At 41.0% G+C, this 20,788-nt stretch overlaps 1 protein-coding gene across 2 annotated transcripts in view; it reads left to right on the forward strand.

Annotated features, from left to right (window-relative positions):
- The first annotated feature begins 1,060 nt into the window (after positions 1–1,060).
- pkib (protein kinase (cAMP-dependent, catalytic) inhibitor beta) overlaps positions 1,061–20,788 on the forward strand; it is a 28,389-nt gene continuing 8,661 nt past the window's right edge. The window contains exon 1 of one of the 2 annotated variants that reach the window (XM_030412751.1): positions 1,061–1,425. The gene's annotated coding sequence lies outside the window, so the exon portion shown is untranslated. The remainder of the gene's footprint in view (positions 1,426–20,788) is intronic. The other variant, XM_030412750.1, reaches the window with a different exon arrangement.

Below are 20,788 nucleotides of genomic sequence, written 5' to 3' on the forward strand. Positions count from 1 at the left end.
TTCTCTCTTCGTCATATGTAAGCAGACTACATTAAAATAAGAAGGGACACTTAAGGGAGAGAATTTCTCTCACATAGTTTTCATTATTTTGTAACACTAAATGAAATACACAAAATTAAATGTAAGGAATGAAAGCAAGTTTTGACTTTGTTATCAGTGTTTTTCTTTGTGTATTTTAAGGTGGTTGTGTCTACAATAAGCCTACACGTGTCTGCGTTAAACTATCTTTGTAATAAGAATGACATGCGGAGATTGCATTTCAAAAACAAAATCATTCTAAGATTTAGAAGAAATGACTGAGGGATTGGATTCTGTCAAATGACAGGTGAGATGGGCGACTCCATTTCAAATCTCAATGTATTGATACAGTGCACCCCGTCCTAAAATGACAATGGTACAAACCTCTGAGCAGCCGCGGCGAGACCAATCAGCAAGAATTCGCAGGAATTACACAGGAAGCTGAGGCACGGCGACTTCACAATAAGACAAAACAAAGCATTTCAATTCGAAAAAAGCTTTTGATGATGATAATAATACTCATAATAACAATAAGAAGAAGGACACGATGATAGCAACAATAATAATGATTTATTAATAATAATTTTACAGTTAGAATTAATGAAACTGATACACATGCACAATGGTAATCTTAAAGTATGACATCATATTATGGTGGTATTTCATTTATTTATTTAAGCCTCAATGAAATGATCCAACTTTTCGGCCGACAGGATGTGGCCTGCAACAATGTCAGCCAGCAACATTTATTGTGAGATCGATATGCTCTGTATAGCCTGTAAGTCTTGGGAACGTGTTATTTCGTCACTTATTTTTAAGAATAGCCTATATTCTTTGTTATTTGTGTGTTATGTTGTGATATCATTCATTTATTGCTCATGTTGCATTCTGGGCACATCCTGATAGCGTCACATTTTTCTGATGTTCCACTTTTCCCCCCATGGGATTCTTTTTGTCCTCTTCTTTTTCTCCCCCGTCACCCTATTCTGCTTTTATTCTGAAGGCGCAAATCCCGCCGCTTGCTGTTTGGTCGGGGCTGCGTGCGTGCAGCCTGACGCACCTCCCTGTTGCTGCTGGGTATGAGCGCACGGTGAAGCGCTCGGCTGTCCGTGTGCTATCGGCGCTGAGTGGTCCAGTGTGCCTCGGGTCCGGCGGTGTCCGCTGTAATGAAGCAGTGTAACGTGTCGCACCGGACGGACCCCCTGACGCATCGCACTTTCTTCTCTTCGTCGCTGAGGAAGATGGTGGCTGGCGGCTAGTTCCAACTTCGGACTCCTTGGGCTTTATTTGTGTGTGTGTGTGTGTTTGTTTTGTTTTTTGTTTTTTTCTTCTCGACGAAGCGCACTGAAATCAGTTGGTGAGTCTCCGTCGTTGCGCGCATCCACTGTCACCTGTTCTGCTCCACAGGTAGGACACCAGGCAGGCTCCTGCCGCCGCACGTAAAACTCAAACAGCCAGGGGGGGGGGGAACTGCTGAAGAAGAGGCAGCAGATAGAGACAGGGAAGAATCAGCGAGGCATGTTGCTGGAGCCTTTATCTGCGTTTAAGAAAAGAAAAGAATAAATCAAAACAACAGGAGCTGAAACAACAAGTCATCATGTGACCAACTTAAGCTGACAGCACCGGTTATATTAGGCATCAGCTGCAGCCACAGTGCCCTAGAGTTATGTTAGAACCAGGCCGACAGTAGGCTGCTGCAGTCTTACCTGTCACCTCCATATGGACCCGCAGCATTGTGTGTGTGTCAGCTGTTCAAATCAAAATGCCACCGGCTCCCAGCAGAGAGCTCTATGGCAGCTGGATTATCTGCTCCGCTTTGCTGAAAGATGCGTGAACCGTGACCTTCAGATGAAGCCATGATCGGGTTGAACCTGCTCAGAAATCAATCAGTCTGAAGCCAAAATCTTAAACGTGCCGAGAAAAATCTGTGATGAGGTGTGAAAAGCACATTTTTGGTTATTGTGTCACTCAGAACGGATGAATACGACACATACAGTAAAAAAAGTGGTCTAGCTGGTTCAGTCAGCGACAAATCTAACTACAGATGGTGTTTTCTGCCAGTATTCAGTGTTTTAAATGTAAGATTATTAGATCATTTAAAAGAATTAGGATTGGGCAATTTATCAATATTTTATCATTATCGATGATACTATATATCGTCTTAGATTTCGGATATCATAACAACGTGATATGACTTGATATGATAAGCGTTGCCATTTTCTGAACTTACAAGACCGTTCTAATACTTGCTTTTACGTTATATTTCATTACATCCGTATGTATTATTATATACAGATGATGATTATTTAGCAAAATTATAATTTAAAAAATCTCATTGTGTTAAAGGAGCATTTCTATAGCACTTTTCCAGCTGGTCTACTGACCGCTCAGAGCTTTACGACACCTGTTAGATTCACACATTCATACACTGACGGCAGAGGCTATGCAATGCAAGGTGCCAACTGCTCATCAGGAGCACTTTGGGGTTTAGTATCTTGCTCGAGGATACTTCGGCATGCGGCCAGGGGTAGCCAGGATTCAAACCAGCGACCTTCCGATTGCTAGAAAAACCTGCTCTTCCTCCTGAGCTACAGCTGCCCCTGCATTGTGCTGCAAGCCAGGCGTTACTCCATGTTAGCGGAATCCATTTCTAAACTAACGTTAGCAGGGGTTGGTCTTTGTTGGCGGAGTGGAGAAGGGCACTAAGGTGAGGCACTGGAGAACATACACGGAGGACACCACTTTTGGAACTGTTTGGGGGGGAAATCCAACCCTGTGTCCTTCACAAAAAAGCTCCACGGTCAAGCAGCTTCCAACAACTTAAACAAATCATCCACAGGCTGGGGACGGTCTTATTATTCACAGCATGTCACAATCTGCTCATACTTAGCCCTAAAACGTGTTTATTGCTCCATGTTTATTACATAGAGACCCTTTAATCTAAAAATGTGTCTGTATGTAACTCAGATATCTCAAGAAGGGTTCATTCGATCTACTTCACACTTGGCAGGGTTGTTGCTGATGACCCACGGAAGTGCTGCGTTGAATTTGGTGGATGTAATTAGTAGTATTATATTATTATCATGGCACCCCTGTCTGTGAGCAGTACAGGAGAATTAAGTCTGGACCTATAAAACTCATGTAAGCAGACTAACTGTGCTGAACAGCATGTCTTGAACAGGCACTGCACTAATATTTAGTCAAAGTACCAGTCGTCATCACAAAGTATTGTCAAAATATAGATATCGAGGTATTTGGTCTGAAATATCACGATATTTGATTTTGCACCCCAGTCCTAGCATTTATGACGTGTATTGTTTAGGCGTTTAGAAATAATCGAGCTGTATAGGGCGTACCACAGTGTAGCCTGAAAATATAACAATATTTAAGGTCATTGCCCGGCCCTACTAAAAGTAGACATAATCTACCAATTAAAGTATCACGAGACCAAAACCCACAATGAAAATGATATTTCATAAACCTAACTGGCTGATACAGGATAGACAAATGTATTGGCAAACACTTAAATCTGCTAAACCCTTAAGTGAACTGTCTCTTTAGTGAAAAAGTGGTAAACTATATGTACGTATGCTAGTGTGTGTGTGTGTGTGTGTGTGTGTGTGTAGGTGTGTGTGTGTGTGTGTGTGTGTGTTTTAGCCCTTCATGTTCCTACCCTTCGGAGAGCATCCATCTCCTTTCAGACGAGTGCCAGCTCCACGTGTGTGCAGAGGCCTTGAACAAGCCTCAGTCTTTATGCCTTGCTAAATGTGGAGCAGGAAATGTATCAGAAAAAGCACAGAATTGAAAGCCTTGTTAGGGCGCCTGTCTTTGTGTATGTAGTTTTTTTAAGTCTTGAATGTGCTCCTCAGTGGATGCTCAATGTCAAGTTAGGAAAATGAAGCCGGGGTCTGCAGGATGGCAGCAGCTCCTCCCCGTTTTTAGTTTTTATTTTAGCTCCGAGGCACTTGCTTTAATTCTGTGATTTCACCCTATGTTAATTACATATCGAGGAGGTCATTTTCTGATTTCAGTCTCATTTCTTGGCTTTGGTTCAGTGGCTGGCTGCTGTGGTGTTTCTGCTGTGTGACGCAGTGATCACCTGTCAATCAAACAGCGTGGGCAGTACCAGGACTTATCCTGCCTTTGATTTTTTGCTGTGTTTCTGTGCTGAAATGTGTATCTTTGCTTTGTGGTTCTGCCTCGTGCCTCTCCCTGCTCATGCTAACTCCCGAGTTCTTTCAGAAAAAACAAAAACAAACAAAAAGCAAAATCATGATCATAAAACACAGCACTTTCTCTGCAACTCCTACTGAAAATGGTCAGAAAAGTCAAATTATAAGTTGGCTATAGGTTAAATTACACTGTTCTATACACCTAGAGGTATCAAGTGCTATTTTAACATTTAATGTATAACAATGGATCATGTATTACTTTAAAGCTACTTAAAGGAGCTAGAAGGAACCCTCATTTTTGTTGACTCTGGCGGCCCCTGTGGACAGAAATGGTATGAGCACCACTGCCTCCTGTGGGATCTTGATCTGTGGCTTAGTCTGAAAACTGTATTTCTTTCTTTAAACACAGCTATAGCAGATGTGTGGCAACAGGTTGAGGTACCTGTTTGTAGCTATGCAAGTTGGTAATTGTAATATAATGATGGCGTTTGAGTGCCTTACCACCAGACAACAGAGCAGCTTCTTACCGCAGGCTGTGAGACTCCTCAATTCATCCTCAGCACTCCACCATTCAAAGCCGTTTCATCACAAGACTCATCCAAACCTGATAATGTCAAAATCCTACCCGCTGACACACATTAAGAATAACTACAGTAACCAAGGAACCGTACAGAAAAATTGTCGACTTGCATAGGTCATATAATGACATTGGCTTTAAATAGAGACAGTTTTGGAACAAATTCAAAGTTCCATGTCATAGTTTAAAGTTATTTCTTTTGTTACTTGGGGGATGCAGAATAAGCTGTAACATTCGGACATTGACATGCTATACGCTGTGTAGTTATGCCTGTTTATTGTCAAAATGCTAAATATTAGCTAAATGCTAACCCCTTTGTCTGTTTGGTGTTACATATAGGGTTGTCACGATACCAGAATTTCAGTAGTCGATACCAATACCTGTGAATTTCCACGATTCTCGATACTAATTTGATACCACGAATTGAACCCTCTAAACAAGTCGGGGTGCCTGTCTTTGAGGTGTTTGGCCAGGTTTGACCTGCTTCCTCCTTTCGTTTGAAAACTTCTTAGGCACTGTTTGCATGTCGGCTTGTTTGAGTTTAGAATTGCTCTGTGTTTATCCGCTTCGAATGCAAAATATTTCCACACGCAACTCTTAATACCTGTTTTGTCGACGAGCCGACGTGTTGTGCTTTCACTCTCACTTGCTGAAGCCATTTTTTTCTTAGACGGCAGGTTTTCTTCTTCAGCGCCACTGACTGCTCTGTGCTGCTCACACGTGTATACTGCTCCCGTCAGTTCCGGCAAGAATTGACACGGCTTGCCGAGTGAAAAGTTGTATATTCGGTTCTGAAGGTACCAGAAAAAAGCAAGTATCGAATTATTTTTTTCGAGTCGGCATCGAATTGGTATCGAAGTATCTGTTCTTGTGACAATCCCAGTTACATATGTACAGCATACAGTGGGCGGACAGCTGGATAATGAGGCCAATGAGCAGCAGGACTAAACTAAAACAGCAACACTGTGGCACAACAAAACAAAAGCTAAAAGAGGCTTAAAGCTACACATAGCCTAGCTGGAGAGTTGGGCACTCATTTCTCTGTGGATTTGTATGTATGAGCATCACATTCAACCTTGCACATAACAGCTTGATCTATTTTTAAGAAAAAAGTAACAAGTGTGGCAGCTTTAAGTTGACCGGTGTTATACTTTTAATTCAGAAAATTAGCCAAATAGACTCAAATGTGCCTGTGTTTTTGTTTTGATGGCTGGTTATGGGGTAAAGTCATTTTTTCTGATAATATTTCAAAATCCTTAGTTAATACTTTGTTATTGGAAGTGAAGGCTCTTTGCTCACGCTGTTGGCGCAGACAGGCCGCTCCGCTGTTCTGTCACCCCTGGCTGATTCATCTGACTTCCTATCATCTGTTCTCTTTCCGCATCCTGCTCTTTCTTGGAAATCAGGGTTCATGTCACAGCGAGTTATGCCATGAGCGCAGACAGATGATGACGTCACACCGCGTGCCCCAACCCACCTATTCTGATTGTGGAGTCCCGAAGGTGCCAGACGTGACTGGGCTGCTCAGTCCTTTATCAGTAACCTCTTGAACAGCCTGGTCGTTATCTTTTATAGGGAACAAAGGCTGACGCTGTAATCAGTTAACAGGTAACCGCTTTACCTATAAAAATCTGTTTAATCTCCAGAGACCTCAACGCTGCCGAGCAGCTTATCTTTATTGCTGTAGCACACTTTCCTTCATTGGAGAGCCAACATGTAAACACACACACATGAGCTGTGTATTCGAGTCGAGTTTAACCAGTTTATACGTTTGTTTGATACATTTGTTTTTGGGCTGAAGCGGCCAGAGACAACAGCCGACATCCATTTGCATCTCAGAAAGCTCCAAAAATGACAACTTTGATGCTGGCACTCTACTGCAGTGACATGTAATTGACATGACTGAAAAATAATCAACAACAATTTTGATATCGGATTAATCATGCAAGTCATTTTATCAATCAAAGACATTTACCACTCAATTGCTGCCTGCCTCTGCTTTTTATCCTTATAACTTGAATACCTGTGTCCTGCACTGTACAGGTGTGTTCACACTGAGCGCAAACAAAACTTTGCATGATTAGCATTCATTTCAGTGTATCCCACAGAATCAGACTTTAACTGTGGCGATGGCTGTCCAGCAGGGGTGCCATAGAGAATGTGCACTCTTGACTTTTAGCCGAGTCGGCTAACTCGCTGTTTAGCACTGAGCTCACTTGGATGGGGATACAATGTTGTTGGGCGGCTCTTCTAGAGCCTCCAAAATGTATTGCACAGAATTGCCCAAATTCTGACAGTAAAGCGAGTCGTATCACGGGGCTTGTGAGGCTTTTATTACTGTTTTTACAGACGCATCTTTCACAATGTTAGCTTTTGGGAAAGTGCATCACATGACTTTATTTGTCATTCAAATTTCACCTTACAGTGCAATGACACGGCCTTGGCCATGACAAAAACTGGCTTCAAGGCCTGGCGCTCTTTATGGAGGCTTGATCTGGAAGATGAGGCCAGCCGTTCTCTGTATGGAGGAAGAAAATTCAAGTAAAATAACATGAACGCTTTCAGACACATCTTTGCCTCACGCTTAACACGCATTGACCAATTGAGCAATATGGAGACGTCACCATTAGTGTTTGGTGATTGTGATTGGTATTTTCCACTCTTCTTTGACATTTTATGGACTGAAATATTTAGAATATGCACAGTCACACCTTGTTATTTAGTTTCAGTGGTATTTTGGTACTGGCTGAAATGTGTCCATGCTGCCAAGTATTAAAAGTGAATGCAGTGGCTGACTTCTGATTATGATGATTGATGATCAATTTTCAATTTTCAACCAGCCCAGATGGAACAATGCAAGTGAGAACAATAAATGTAAATATTGTTGAACTGACTAGATGAAAATCGCTGAAAGGCGTCTTTACAGAAATAGGCATATTTCTTCAATCAAAGTTTCACCAACTGCCCCTAGCAAAAAACTGCCATAAAGCATGTCTCATTCTAGTGAAATTTAGTTGGATTATCAGACTATAATTTTACCACTATGCTACTTTTCTTTCACTGAAGTTTTTGTACAGCAGCTCACGTTCAGACAAAAGTTTAGCTTCTTTTGTCCAGTTAAAAGATACAAATACATAAAAACATATATCACAGCAGTTTATAATCGGACCACAAAGTCATCTGTTATGTCGTGCCAAAACATTTCAAGTGCTACCCAGCCCTATGCCTCCCTGCTACAGACTTGTCAAGGAAATGTTGTTTAACTGTTTTTATATCTGTTTTTATGGCTGACATAAAAATGCTATTGAAGGGAAGAAAATTGTTCTTCACTTGTGAAATCTGTCTCTTTGCGGCAAGATGAATGACAGCAGAGTGCCGCCTGTCACTTACAATTTTACCACCCGGGCACCAAATTCAATTCCCATTGATTGCGGGCATGGCCACTTTGAAGATAGAAACAGTAATTTCCCCGGATAAATTCTAGTCATTCATTATTCCTCTGTATTGACCAGTGACCTATACGAGTTTAGTTGGAGCTGGTGCATCTATAAAGCCCATTGCCCTTTACCGTGACCTATGGCTGTCTGCCATTTGGCCGCTGCTACTTTTATCTTTCTGCCATTAAAACGTGCCACAACGTTCCCACCTGGGTCTGGAGAACTCATAGGACATGTTTTGCTGAGATGTAGAGGATGGAGGATGATAATGGGAACAGGGGGGACCTGTTTCCTAAGAAGCTATGTTAGACTGTTCTGACCTCAACCCTCTCCGTGCCCAATTTCCCAGCAGCGCAGCTTGACGAAAGGCAGGGGCCTGGCAGCATAACTCAATAGACTTCCCCCAGCATGCCTCTGCCCGGCTCTATGGGAAAGGACTGTTGCTCGTCAATGTCATGTCTCCTGCTGCCAGCCTCTCCATACTGATTGGATGGGAAAAGAACAGTAGGTGAGACGGGATGGTTCCTCGGTGGAGACAAAGGGTGTATTATAATTCGCATGGCATCCATTCAATCTACAGATCAGTGACCTTTTCAGTGTATCAGACCACACAATGGAATCAGCCGCTCTGCTTTCCCCTGTAATTACTGCGTGGAATCCCGTCTGCCCTAGAAACAGGCTCGGCATCTCAGAGCGGTCTGTCAGACATCAACCATTTGTAGAGCGCACGCTGTTGACTGATAAGTGGGGAGGCTGGAAGCGGGCGAAAGGTGCTATCGCTGTTTGCATTGGATTTCAATGCCAACATCAAGCAAGCCTTTCCACTAAGGAGGCCTTCCTTAAGCTGCGCTTGGCAGCTTTGCACATTTGCATCTTTCAGTGACAGCAGGAGGGAACTGTTTGGAATTTTCTTTAGTATCACCAGTTAGTAGGGGTGGTTAATCGGCCCAATTTCCCGATTCGATTCGATTCCGATTATTGAAGTCTCGATTCGATTACAAATCGATTTTCGATTATTAACGATTATTGATTAGATTTTCAATTATTAACGATTATTGATCTTCCATTTAACATCAGTCAGCTGCTGAATTATTTTACTTCTCTTTTGAGTAACACCTCACAGCACCTTCAATATTGTATAGTGTAACTGTAATATCAAAATTATTATTTTTAAATTTGTTTTAAATGTAGTGTTTCACTGTTAAAAGAAAGCTGCCAAGCTCAGCAGCCGGACTCATGTTAGAAGCATTGTTGGTGATGAGAACCAGGGCGTGTTTCTCTATTCCCCACTCGTCTGCCATTGCTTTGAGAAACTTACACATATTTGTGTTTGTGTGGCTATCATCCATAGCTTTCATCTGAAGTACGCAGGATATTAGCTTCCATTAACTGCTGACATAATGAACTGTAACGGTCACATATGAGACTGTAGCTCTGGATGTCCAGGCATCGCAGGTTAATGCTACCCTGTGAGCAGAGTTGAGGGACACTTGCACGGAAAGGTTTGTCTCCTTGTAAAGATTTGGAATCGATTTAAGTGTGAAAAAGCTCCGGGATGGAATAACATATATTGGCTCCAGACTGTGGACCATGTAGCGGAAGCCAGTAACAGGAGGACTCCAGTTTGTATTACTATTTCCAAAAAAAAAACAAAACATTTTTTTTTTTTTTTTAAATCGATTTTTGGAAATTCAATAATCGAATCATAATCGTCAATATTATAATCGCGATTAATCAATAATCGATTTTTTTCACCACCCCTACCAGTTAGAAATCAAAATAATCTTCGTTCAAGTCGGATTAGCTGTAGTTCTATCCAGGCTAGGCATGGGAGTGAAAGGTCAGGATTATCTTTGACAAAATATCTGAGATTCTTGATATTATTCCAATAATCATGAAAATATGCATCAAACTCTAAAAGTGGAACTAAAACACACTGGAATCATTTTCAATTGCATCACAGATAGGAGACATCTTTTTTTGGTATACATTCAGGGCAATTTACAGATGCTTCTGCCCAAAGCAACTTACATTCATACATACAATCATACACTGATGGTGGTGGCTACCATGCAAGGTGCCGACCAGCACATCAGGAGCAGTTCGGGGTTCAGTATCTTGCCTAAGGACACTTCAACATGCAGACCAGGGGAACTGAACCAGTGACCTTCTGATAACAAGACACTTGCTCTACCCCTGAGCCACAGCGACCGTTAGTGAAAAATCAGACAGATCTTAATAAACGTTCATACACGGAGGATAAATGAATGATGGGTCTTCTCCCTGTTGTCCTTTACTTTGGACTCTGTAGCATTTCTACACATCATATAGACACAATTCACGGCAGACATTTTAATGGAGCAGGAGAAAGCGCTGGTGTGACCAAAAATGTTAACGGCGGGCTCCATTCTACAACGTGTCCCTTATGTCAACAATACCGGAGCCCTCTGGAATTAGATCACCTGGAATGAAGCCATCATTAACTTTGTAGATTCCACCTGTAGTTTTCCTGCTCTCGCAAGTTCAAAATGTCTGCCGTGGAAAAGGTTCGGTGTAGGCCTCCTGGGCACACTCCACCTTAAGGCAATTCAAGATGAATGAGGAAATCATTGTAGGACTGTACGTTCAACACATCCTCATACTTAAACTGCTGTTTACCTACGTCACCTTCTTTTATAAATAATGTTATGTACTTGACGTAACTTCACTCTGTTAGTAAGTTGAACTCATCACTGACTTCTGTTTTCAAGCTAGACATGAACAGTGGTCTTCTGAATGACAGTCCTTCGTTGTTTAGCCCGACCATCCATAACCAGTCTCCTCCCTATGTGGACTTTTCACTCTTTATACTACTCCTCCTGACTTCTTCCTTTGCCGCTGTAATAACTACTACAGCCACTAAAAGTCGCCATCTAACAAGACATGTTAATATGTGGTTATAAGAAGCTGCTCTCATTTTTGTTTTTCTGTTGACGACAGGCTGGTACTTTAGCGAGCTGGATGGCACATGATTATCTTAAGGAAATTCACCAAGGAGGCCTTTTATTAAAAGGATCTCCTGCACTGCATCGTCATCATGTCATGATGAACATAATACCATTGTGTCTAAGGTCTGTTGGTCAGACGCAACAAGCAATCTGACATCATCATCTTAGGTGTTTGTGACAGACATTTTTGGAGCTTTTTATGGTGTTTCAACCCAAAAATGAATGCACTGGTAGATTGAAAAAGAATGACATGACAGATTAATCTAGAGTGAACGTAGTTGTTAGTCGCAGCCCAAAGTCTGAGTCAGGAGATCTGATGTTGTCCGGAACAGGCATTTAGAACTCCACGTCCTGTCTGGCCTGGAAATAACCTTGGGATCTTCCAGGAGGAGCTGAGGGGAAATGCTTTGGATATGAACGTGAGTTCTCTGCTAACGTTGTTAAAATGTGGGAAAATGGCAGGGTGGATAGATTGAGTGCGAGGGGAAATTCTACGGCTGGAGATGAAATCCTCCTCTGCTGCTGCTCCTCTTTTATCCCCACTGCTGAGTGCAGCTTTAATCACAAACACAACAGCTTGACACTTGTGCTGATGCAGGGTGGCAGTGTGTGTGTAGCAGTTTTGTGTGTGTGTGTGTGTGTGTGTGTGTGCGCGCGTGCGTGTGTATCAACTGATGCCCCATTTGCCAGGGTTGTTGTCGGGGAGTGCCAGAGGCCCATGGGCAGTAGCCAGCGTGCAGGAGCAGCACGTGCAACCGCAGCCACCCAGGCGGCATCGCTGTTAACACGACGGTCTGGTTCTGAGAGAGCCCCGGGTGGAGGACGGCCTCGGCTACACTCTTTCAAACAACAAGCTTTGCGCTGAAATATTGATGTGACAGCATCCCACACTGTCCTCCCGGTGTCACACATGTATCGGACATGTGTGACACATACAGTAGATTTATTCTCTCAGCCTTGCTGCTGATACAGGGGTGCGGCTGATCTATGGATTCTGTAAGATAACACTAGGCGTTCCAGACAGACTATGTGCTGAGAAAAGGCAGGAAATGATTTGCCACCATTCTGGAAAAAAGAAAATGCCAAACATTTGTGCTTGCAACTACTCTACTCAATATATCTGTTTTATGTTGTGGTAAATTCAATATCTTTATGTTTGGACTGTTGGTCGGACAAAATTAACTCTTTAAAGATAGTTCTGGGAAATATTGATGGCCATTATTCACTATTTTTTACGTAGGGATTAATAGTCAGATCAACTGCTAATTTAGTTAGCAGTTATTTCCAGTCTGAGGGACATTATCGTACTGGTTTTAAAAAATAAGAATGTTTTAGGCAGTCCTAAGTTCTTGTGCGACCGCTGGCGTTTGGCTTCTGGCTTCTTTTCTTCAATGAAAAAAAGCTTTTGTAGAGAAACATGTTCATATTTTTTGAAGTATAGTAAAGTTAGTTATCATCTTGGCACCATCATCAATAACTTTTTAAACAGCCACCCACGCTTTCTGCCCTAGTTTGAAACTTTTGCTCGAGGCTCTTTGATATTTTCAAGATTTCAATATTTTCATTCTTTCTTTTTTTTTTTTACCATCAAAACAAGTGTTGCGCATTTTTCCAGGAAAGTCATTTTTGTTTTGCTATGACACCTAAAAACTAATGATAACTTTTGATATTACAGACTGTTGTGCCTGTGTGAGAGTGCAATTAGAATCAATATTGTGAGTCCGCATGTAACATACTGTGTAATGGGGTGAAAATTGATTAAGATGAGCTTTCTATTTTGATTAACAAAATCAAAAGCAGGATCCATCCCACCCCCACCCACCTATGTGCATTCAAAGAAAAAAAACACACACACAAAAAAAACACTTGAAAGAGGACACAGCTACCTTAACAGTAGCCTGCAGCTGCACTTTCTATGCTTATTCACGAAGACAATCAACTGACTTGTGCCAGGGGTAACTCTGGCATGGTCGGAAATGTTGGCTTTATTTTTTTCCTTCAGAGATCCTTTTTTTTTTAATATGTCTGAGAAGAGGGATTACTCGGGACAGATTTGAGAAACCAAAGTTTGTATCCAACGGAATTTCTGTTGTTCGCTGTTTGTTGATAAATCCATGTGCCATATTTTTTGTTGAGCTCTAGAATCGTCATTTTTGGTTAGAACTAACCCTTAACCTAAGAAAGCCAAGAGGATAAAGTCAAGCTGTTGTTGTAAAATACCCCTGTAAAACCTGCGCTGAAACTGTACAGTTTAGTAGCCTTAAAGTTGAAATTCAAATCAGATCGAGGAAATAGAGAATCGTGCAGCCAGTGTCTAATACTTGTACTCGTAGTAGTAGTTTTCCAGCTGTGTCTCATGTCACCACTTTATCTTCTTTTGCAACTTTAAGTTGCGGTTTAAATCATTGATAGTTTGCATCACTCTTGTATGAAAGAGTGCTCCAGTGATTGAGTATTGCACTCGCAAGAGGCGGATGAAAAAGGAACAGTCAAAAGCTAAGGCATAAAAGACACAGATATGGTGACTTTTATTTCCTGGTGTGGGTCACGCTCTAATAAAACTACATTCTACACCTCCCATAATGCATCTCAACAGTGTCATTGAGCGTAGACCCCTCCCTGTCTGGTACACAGCCGTGCTTTTCCAACCCCAGACTGTGGTTGCAAGAGTAAAACAAAGCTTAATAAGACATAATAGAACTCTTTCACAGCCTAGTCCAAGTGCCAGGTAAACTGACTTCGATATGTAAATAGGCACTCAGAAATAACCTGTTAAGTTAACTCCGATTGAACAAAACCGGTAAAGACTGGATTCAGAGGCCACCAGTCTAGTCTTACTTTCACTCAGTCTAATTAGCAGAGCTCCATCAATTGCAGTACTGGTGTCATGTGTGCAGCCACAACCAGGCAAAAGTAGGACATCATGTAGGGTTAGTACAGCATGGTTTTTCTCAAACGACCTTTCTAACGGAGCAAATTGGAGGCTCATTTCTGTATGAACGGTTTAATCAGAGTTGAACAAGAACATTGAAGTGTAAAAGTCGTACATCCCCCAAAACAGACTTCATGCTCGACATGTTCTGTTCTTCGTATCATTCCTGGGGCCTCTTGCCAGCGGTGATTGCCAGCCATTCTTTACTGCTCTCTGTCAAGTGTGCTAATTGCTGTAAATAGCTGGGTGTTCTGTTGTTGTGATTGACCCTGATGAAAAGCGGCCCAGCCTGTCTCATATTTGACAATGTGGAGGATACTTGGTTGGCCTCATTTTGTTTAATGGCTTGTTGTTATTATTGCACATTAAACACAGTTAATTACTGAGAGGGTGGTTTGCCTTTATGTGGGTGCTATTTGAATAGCTGTAAAGGTGCTCTTTGGACCTATGTGCCGGTTGACTATTAAGCTCAATGACATCATTGAGTTCTCTTTGTTCATTTTGGGTAGTTTCTGATAGTGTGGCTTTGAAGATAACTGACCCTTAGCTAAGCCTGGTATGCCTGTCAGACTTTCCAATCTAGCACAGCGCACTGTATGCTGTGGCACCTGGAGTGAAAATGTTCACAAAGGTTCACAGGGGTTCCACAAAATAATTTATAAGTATGTAGTTGACTGTAAGTTAAAGCTAATTTTGATCAAGCTGAATTGATCTACCGCAAGAACCATGTTAAAGGGTCTTAAATATACACATTATACGTAATGTATAAAAAACAACTTCCAAAAACACCCTTTATTTTTGAATTTTTCAAACACAAGAGAAAAGGAACTAAGAATGAGCAGTAATTGATAAGTTTCTCATACATAATGCTAACACAGGTAACAAGTTTGTGAGAGTGGGACAAAGCCGCTAACATTAGCTTAAATGTGGCAGCGTAAGCTCTCGTGAGGAGGAGGTTCCAGCTCTGAAGTGAGCTTTTCTAACGTAGCCATAAACAAACCCCGAAAAAAAAGAAATTAACCTAGTTAGCAAATGATATGCTACTTTGCTTTGGTAAAACAAGGTAACTAGCCTCCTTAAAGCGAAACCCTCGCAAAAAAGCAACCGAGGCTTTATTTGGGATTGAATATGAGTCAAACCTTCGTGTAAAAGCATAATTGCGACGAAAGAGGCACTTTTAAGATTTACCGTAGTTTCGGTTTTGGGCACGTTAATTTTGAACGGGAGAGCTAGGGGCACGACACGCTAGCATCAAAATCGCTATTTTTAGAACACTAAAAAGGCTCGACACAACATGAAACTTTGCTCGTAGCATCACTAGGGTCTCTACTCATGAACAAGAGCAATGAGAACATTGTTTGTGTACACAGAGTTTATGAAAAAGAAGGTTTTTGAACTACTCACGTTAGCTGCTGCAGCTCCTGCGCGTTGCCGTCATGGCAGGCAAAAAGTGTTGTTCCCCGAGTGCGACCTGACAGGCACGCTTGAGGAGCGGTTCACCATTACTCTCCTGCCTGTCAGGTCTGTGCTTTTTGGTGAGAATTTCGCTTTAAGTAGCCTAAGCGTGGAATACTAACGTTTGAACCTTAAATGAGACCAAGCGCTTTCTAGACAAATTTATCTTGTGTTTTTGTTTTTGTTAAGATTAGAAACAAAAACCCCACAAGCTCTTTTCTTTTTTGTATGTGGACCAATCAAAAACTTGAAAGATCTGTTGTAGCTAGTTTATGGTTGCTAAGCTAGGTTTGGACTGGTCGCTGACGGGAAAGGTGTTAAGCAAACAGTGAGTTGAGAGATTCCTTCAGAGTTTCATCCATATTCAGATTGAAAAGCCTCTGAGACAACATTTATACAACCACAGAGCATTAAAGTAATAATATTGATAATAAGAATGACGGAAAAATATATGAATGTTTCTGATTATTTGAGAACTAGATGACAGTGACTGGTCGATTTCTAATAGACAACCTTGGAAAATCTTTCATGTGGAGACAATTCACCCACCGAGAGAATAATCTCAGTTATACAGCACATGCACAGACCTGTAGCACAAGACCTTGACGATTGCTCTCTAAAAAGATCCCTCCCCTCCCCCCAGAGCAAATGATCTACAAAGTAAAAGCCTCTGCTGATGCATTTTTCTTGTCTGCGAGTCCTGGCTTCTGAAACATGAAAGCAAGCAGCCATAGTGAGAAAAAAGGGCCACGCAGATCAGCAGAAAAGACGGGAAGACGTGCCCGGGATGTTTGCGAGATCTGAAGGGAGGCTGTGATCACGCTGTCTCATTAGATCAGTCTCCACTCGCTCTGCCTCTCTTGTCTCTCTCCACTGCCACTGCTGCTCAGGAAAAAAAATAGAAATAGAATAAAAAAAACGGCTTCTTTGCAAAATCAACTGCTGATATCAGAGTCGTGCCTCGCCTCCCAGCTTTTGTGCTTATGTATGACCTCCTGTGCATCTGTTAATGTGAACATCATTTTTCTCAGTAGCTGAACTTGCATGTAACGTGATTTTTTTGTCACTGCATCTCATCATATTTTTACATCATATGCTGCAATATTATTCTATTTAATCGGTGCTAAACACTGATCCTAGTTTGTATTATATTACTGTGTTATTTTCATGCCTATGCCTGCAGCAACAATCCCAGTCCCCCCCCCCACACACACACACAAACATATATGAACATCAAATCTGACATCATCATAACAAAGGACATCTCCACGAGCAGAAAAATAACAAAGCCAATGCCGTATAAAGATAGTCTGCTTCTTCCTGGCTCCCCTCCTCCACTATACAGCGGACTTTATAACAATGGTGCAGTTTCCATGGCAGCTAGAGCGTGTTAAGCTTTAGGATAACAGTGAAAAAAGTGGGGAGAAGGACAGGGAATAATCACAGGGTATGAGAGGGACTAAAAATAGCGAGGGACTTAATCCCAGGCATTATTTATTCATCTAAAACTTCTCGTGTCTGCGCCGGCTGTGTAAACATCATTTCTTCCGCAGTTCCTCGTCGACCTAAACCCCCACAGTCTTACTGACTGACTAATACTACGATTGTAGGAGAGGGCTGGATGCAGTTGTAAGACAAAGACAGCGCTTTGTAGATGGACATACAGAGGTTGGATCTGATGTGGTGAGACTGTCTGGTGAGAGAAGCCATCTCCAGATTATTGCAAGCAATCTAGTGCTGTTCCTATTTTCACATGAAGTATGAGGGTAAAGAACGAGAGTGCATAGTAGAGAGTGAAATGAGCGCAAAGCTATTGCTTCGACACTGAAAAACACTCACAGTGACAACTTGTCTGTTTGTAATTAAGCGTCTCCCTTACTGATGCCACACATGACCAGAAAAATGTGCCAATGTTGAATTGAATCATTGCCAGTTCATTTGTTGTATGTGTTGATTTATAATGTATAGACCGTGGTGAAGCTGTTTGTGTGCAGTGACTGTGGCTGCGCCTCCGTGTCTGTCGCACTGTGAGTGTTAGACTGATGACGAGCAGAATAGAGGTCAGCCTCAGGCAGCAGGCAGGGCCAGGATGCTTGGCTCGGTGAATTGATATCTTTCATTGTCTCTTGTTTGGAGACAAGAAATCTCAGATGGGTACAGCTTTTTAAAGACCTTGGCAATGGTTTCCTATATGTTTTAACATATAATGGACTTTTTCATGCCTAAAATGAATTTATAGTACTATTTAGAATTATTTCATTTATAATATTGCAATTTCTTTCTCCATTGTAAAATGGCCTGCTCACTGTGTATCTATGTCACAAGGTAGACAATCTAATGTTGCGTTCAGACCGAACGCGCGGCGAGTCGCTTTTGGTCTGAAGCATATATGATATACCATATGATGATCGGTCATTCTAGCGATATCAAAATATTTTAGACACCCAAGTATCAGTATCTGTTGGGCTAGACCTGGGGAAATAAATCTAGTATATTGTTATCATGAAATAAGACTTTATAACACCCACCGTGACTTTATAGTCACCCCTGCAATATTGTTATAGTATCAATATAAAGGTATTTTGCCAGATATATTGTTTTTATCATTTAATTTTGTCACCCAGTCCCAAGTATTTCTGAGTATTTCTCTTATTGAGCCAATTACTTTAAGGCCATATCACCCAGCCCTCAGTGAAGCTACAAACACACATCAAACCACATCAGCTGAGTGTGCAGTATGTTTCCAATAATGAACAAACATGACTTAATATATGCTTGGGTCCCAGTTAAAATTTTTTCATTAGGAAACTCAGATTTTCCCTATAATAACTATCAAATGACAGTTTTTTTCTCCTACAAAACTCCCTTGAAAATTCTGAAGAGAGCGTTACCAAACCGCTACCAAAACAAAGACAAATTAAGTTTTGATTTTGCTTGAGATATTCTACACTATTCTACACTTTACTTGCAAGCTTTTGCATTTTTTTTCTAGAACATTTGAACGTATTGCACTGCCCTCTTCCCTGAATGAAACTTGCTTTGTGACATCAGGTGACTGAAGTACAGAATTTCCATCACAAGGTGGTTTTACATGGGGAGTTCTTCATTTCCATTTCATGAAGATAGAGACGAGATACAGTCGAAAGGCCTCAAGGATTCAAAAATAGTGACCTTTGAGTGTAGATTATTTGAGGCTGAAGATGGTAAGCAACATTTCAAATGTCAGTAACCAACCAGACCTGTGTTGTACATTATGTTGAGTTGTGTACTCATATTATCCCACATGCTTCCAAAAATGTATAACTTTCGGGGGAGTCAGAGAGTGAGGAAGAATTCGGCAAATGTGACTTAACGTAACGTAAACAAAACTTAGTTACGTTACCTCATTCATGAACAGACCTGCCTGTGTCACATCAGGTAGATTATGATTGGCAATGCTGGCTGTTGTAACAGCAAAGACAAACAACTCCCATGATCCCTCTCTAGTTCACAACATTGTCAAATTCTGTCTGTTTGAACTGTTTTGATTGAGGGACCCCCATCAGCTGAGAATACATACTGTGCATTTAAGGACCAGCCTTCATGTTCTAAGGTTCAACAGTTCCTCCAGAGAACTTATGATGTTATGATGTTCAGCTTTGAAATTAAGACAGTGATGTACAACAGTAAAAGCTGATTTAAAAACTGTACAAGAGCAAATCTGTGTGCAAACAATGGGCTACCAGTGTAACCCTAGTGAGATGTTTCCCCCCAAGCTCTTGATAATCAGATTATATGCACACCTTACATGTAGTGGTGGTCAAAATTTCAGTATATTTCCCTGGTGTGACATTCTAATACATTTTCACTCCAGCAAAAGTGGAGAGTGCCTGAGATTCTGCAAATCACTTCCAGTATTTGGCATCTTAAAAAATGTAATCCTGAGGCTTGTGAGTGAGACATAGGTGTTTTCTTGACCCACTTAGAGAGTGGTTTTCTCAGCACTTTGTCCTGGTTCATTGCTAAACACAATGCTGTTTCCAAGCGTCTGCAATGACTCGGGGAGAAGAGAAATGCGGGAAACTTGTGACATTAATTCTGACATACCCACTGACTGTAATGGCCATGACATTTTCAAACATCTTCTTTCACGCATTTTTTTGTACAACAGGTGGATTCTTAAAAGCTTATTTTGTACAACTGAAAGGTGTATATATTTATGTATATGTATATGTATATATATATATATATATATATATATATATATATATATATATATATATATATATATATATATGTGTGTGTGTGTATGTGTGTGTGTGTATATGTGTATATAAAATTGTATACAAAACTGTTTTACTGTCTATTACGGCTACGAGTATTAGACAGTAATACTTGTGGTGACAAAAAAAAAAAAAAATAAAAATGTCTGACCTGATTTAAGTGTCTCTCAGGTTTACAGTGCGTTTGAGTGTCTTTCAGCTCATTGTTTTGGTATAATGTCAAAAATGACTGCACTGTTCTGGTAAACTGTTTACTATGTGCTCAGCACCATACAACAGACAGACAACGTCAACAGTTAGCTGGTGAACATAATAATGCATTTAATGGTTGAAGAGACAGTTGGTGGAGACCAGAACAGAGATAAAAGCAGGGAGAATATTGAAATGACATTCAGCCGGACATAAAACTCTACTCCAAAAAATGCTAATGTTGCTCTGTGTCTGGTGGACACGTAAATAATAACTGCTTATTACTTATTATCAGCTAACAACTGATAATATGTCAATGTTATATTTACAGATTGTTGTGCTACCCCAAAGTGGCCAAAAAGATCTATTAATGCAGGATTAACAAAAAGCACCAACAACTGATTTACAATAAATCAAGACTGTTAGGCTAATATAATAATAAAATATAATATAGCACTTCCTGAAGAACAGTTCTAAGGGCTAGGAATTGAACCTCGATACTATTTTTGGTCAAACAAAAAATGTTCTGCCAAGTATCAAAAGCTGGCAGTGGTTGTTCAGATTTGTATTGTTGTATCTTACTCTTTGATCAGAAACTCTCTGATTTAGTTTTTATTTTACCAAATGCATTCTGTATTCAGGCAGAGTTACTGTATGGAATCTTCTGTTCGGACAACGATAGCAAAGATGAGAGAAAACAGAAGTGTTTGGCTCAATGTCATGTACTGGAAGACATGTCACTGTGGTGTACAGTACTGT

This window comes from Sparus aurata, chromosome 3, assembly GCF_900880675.1.
Source record: "Sparus aurata chromosome 3, fSpaAur1.1, whole genome shotgun sequence".
Classification (NCBI taxonomy): Eukaryota; Metazoa; Chordata; class Actinopteri; order Spariformes; family Sparidae; genus Sparus; species Sparus aurata.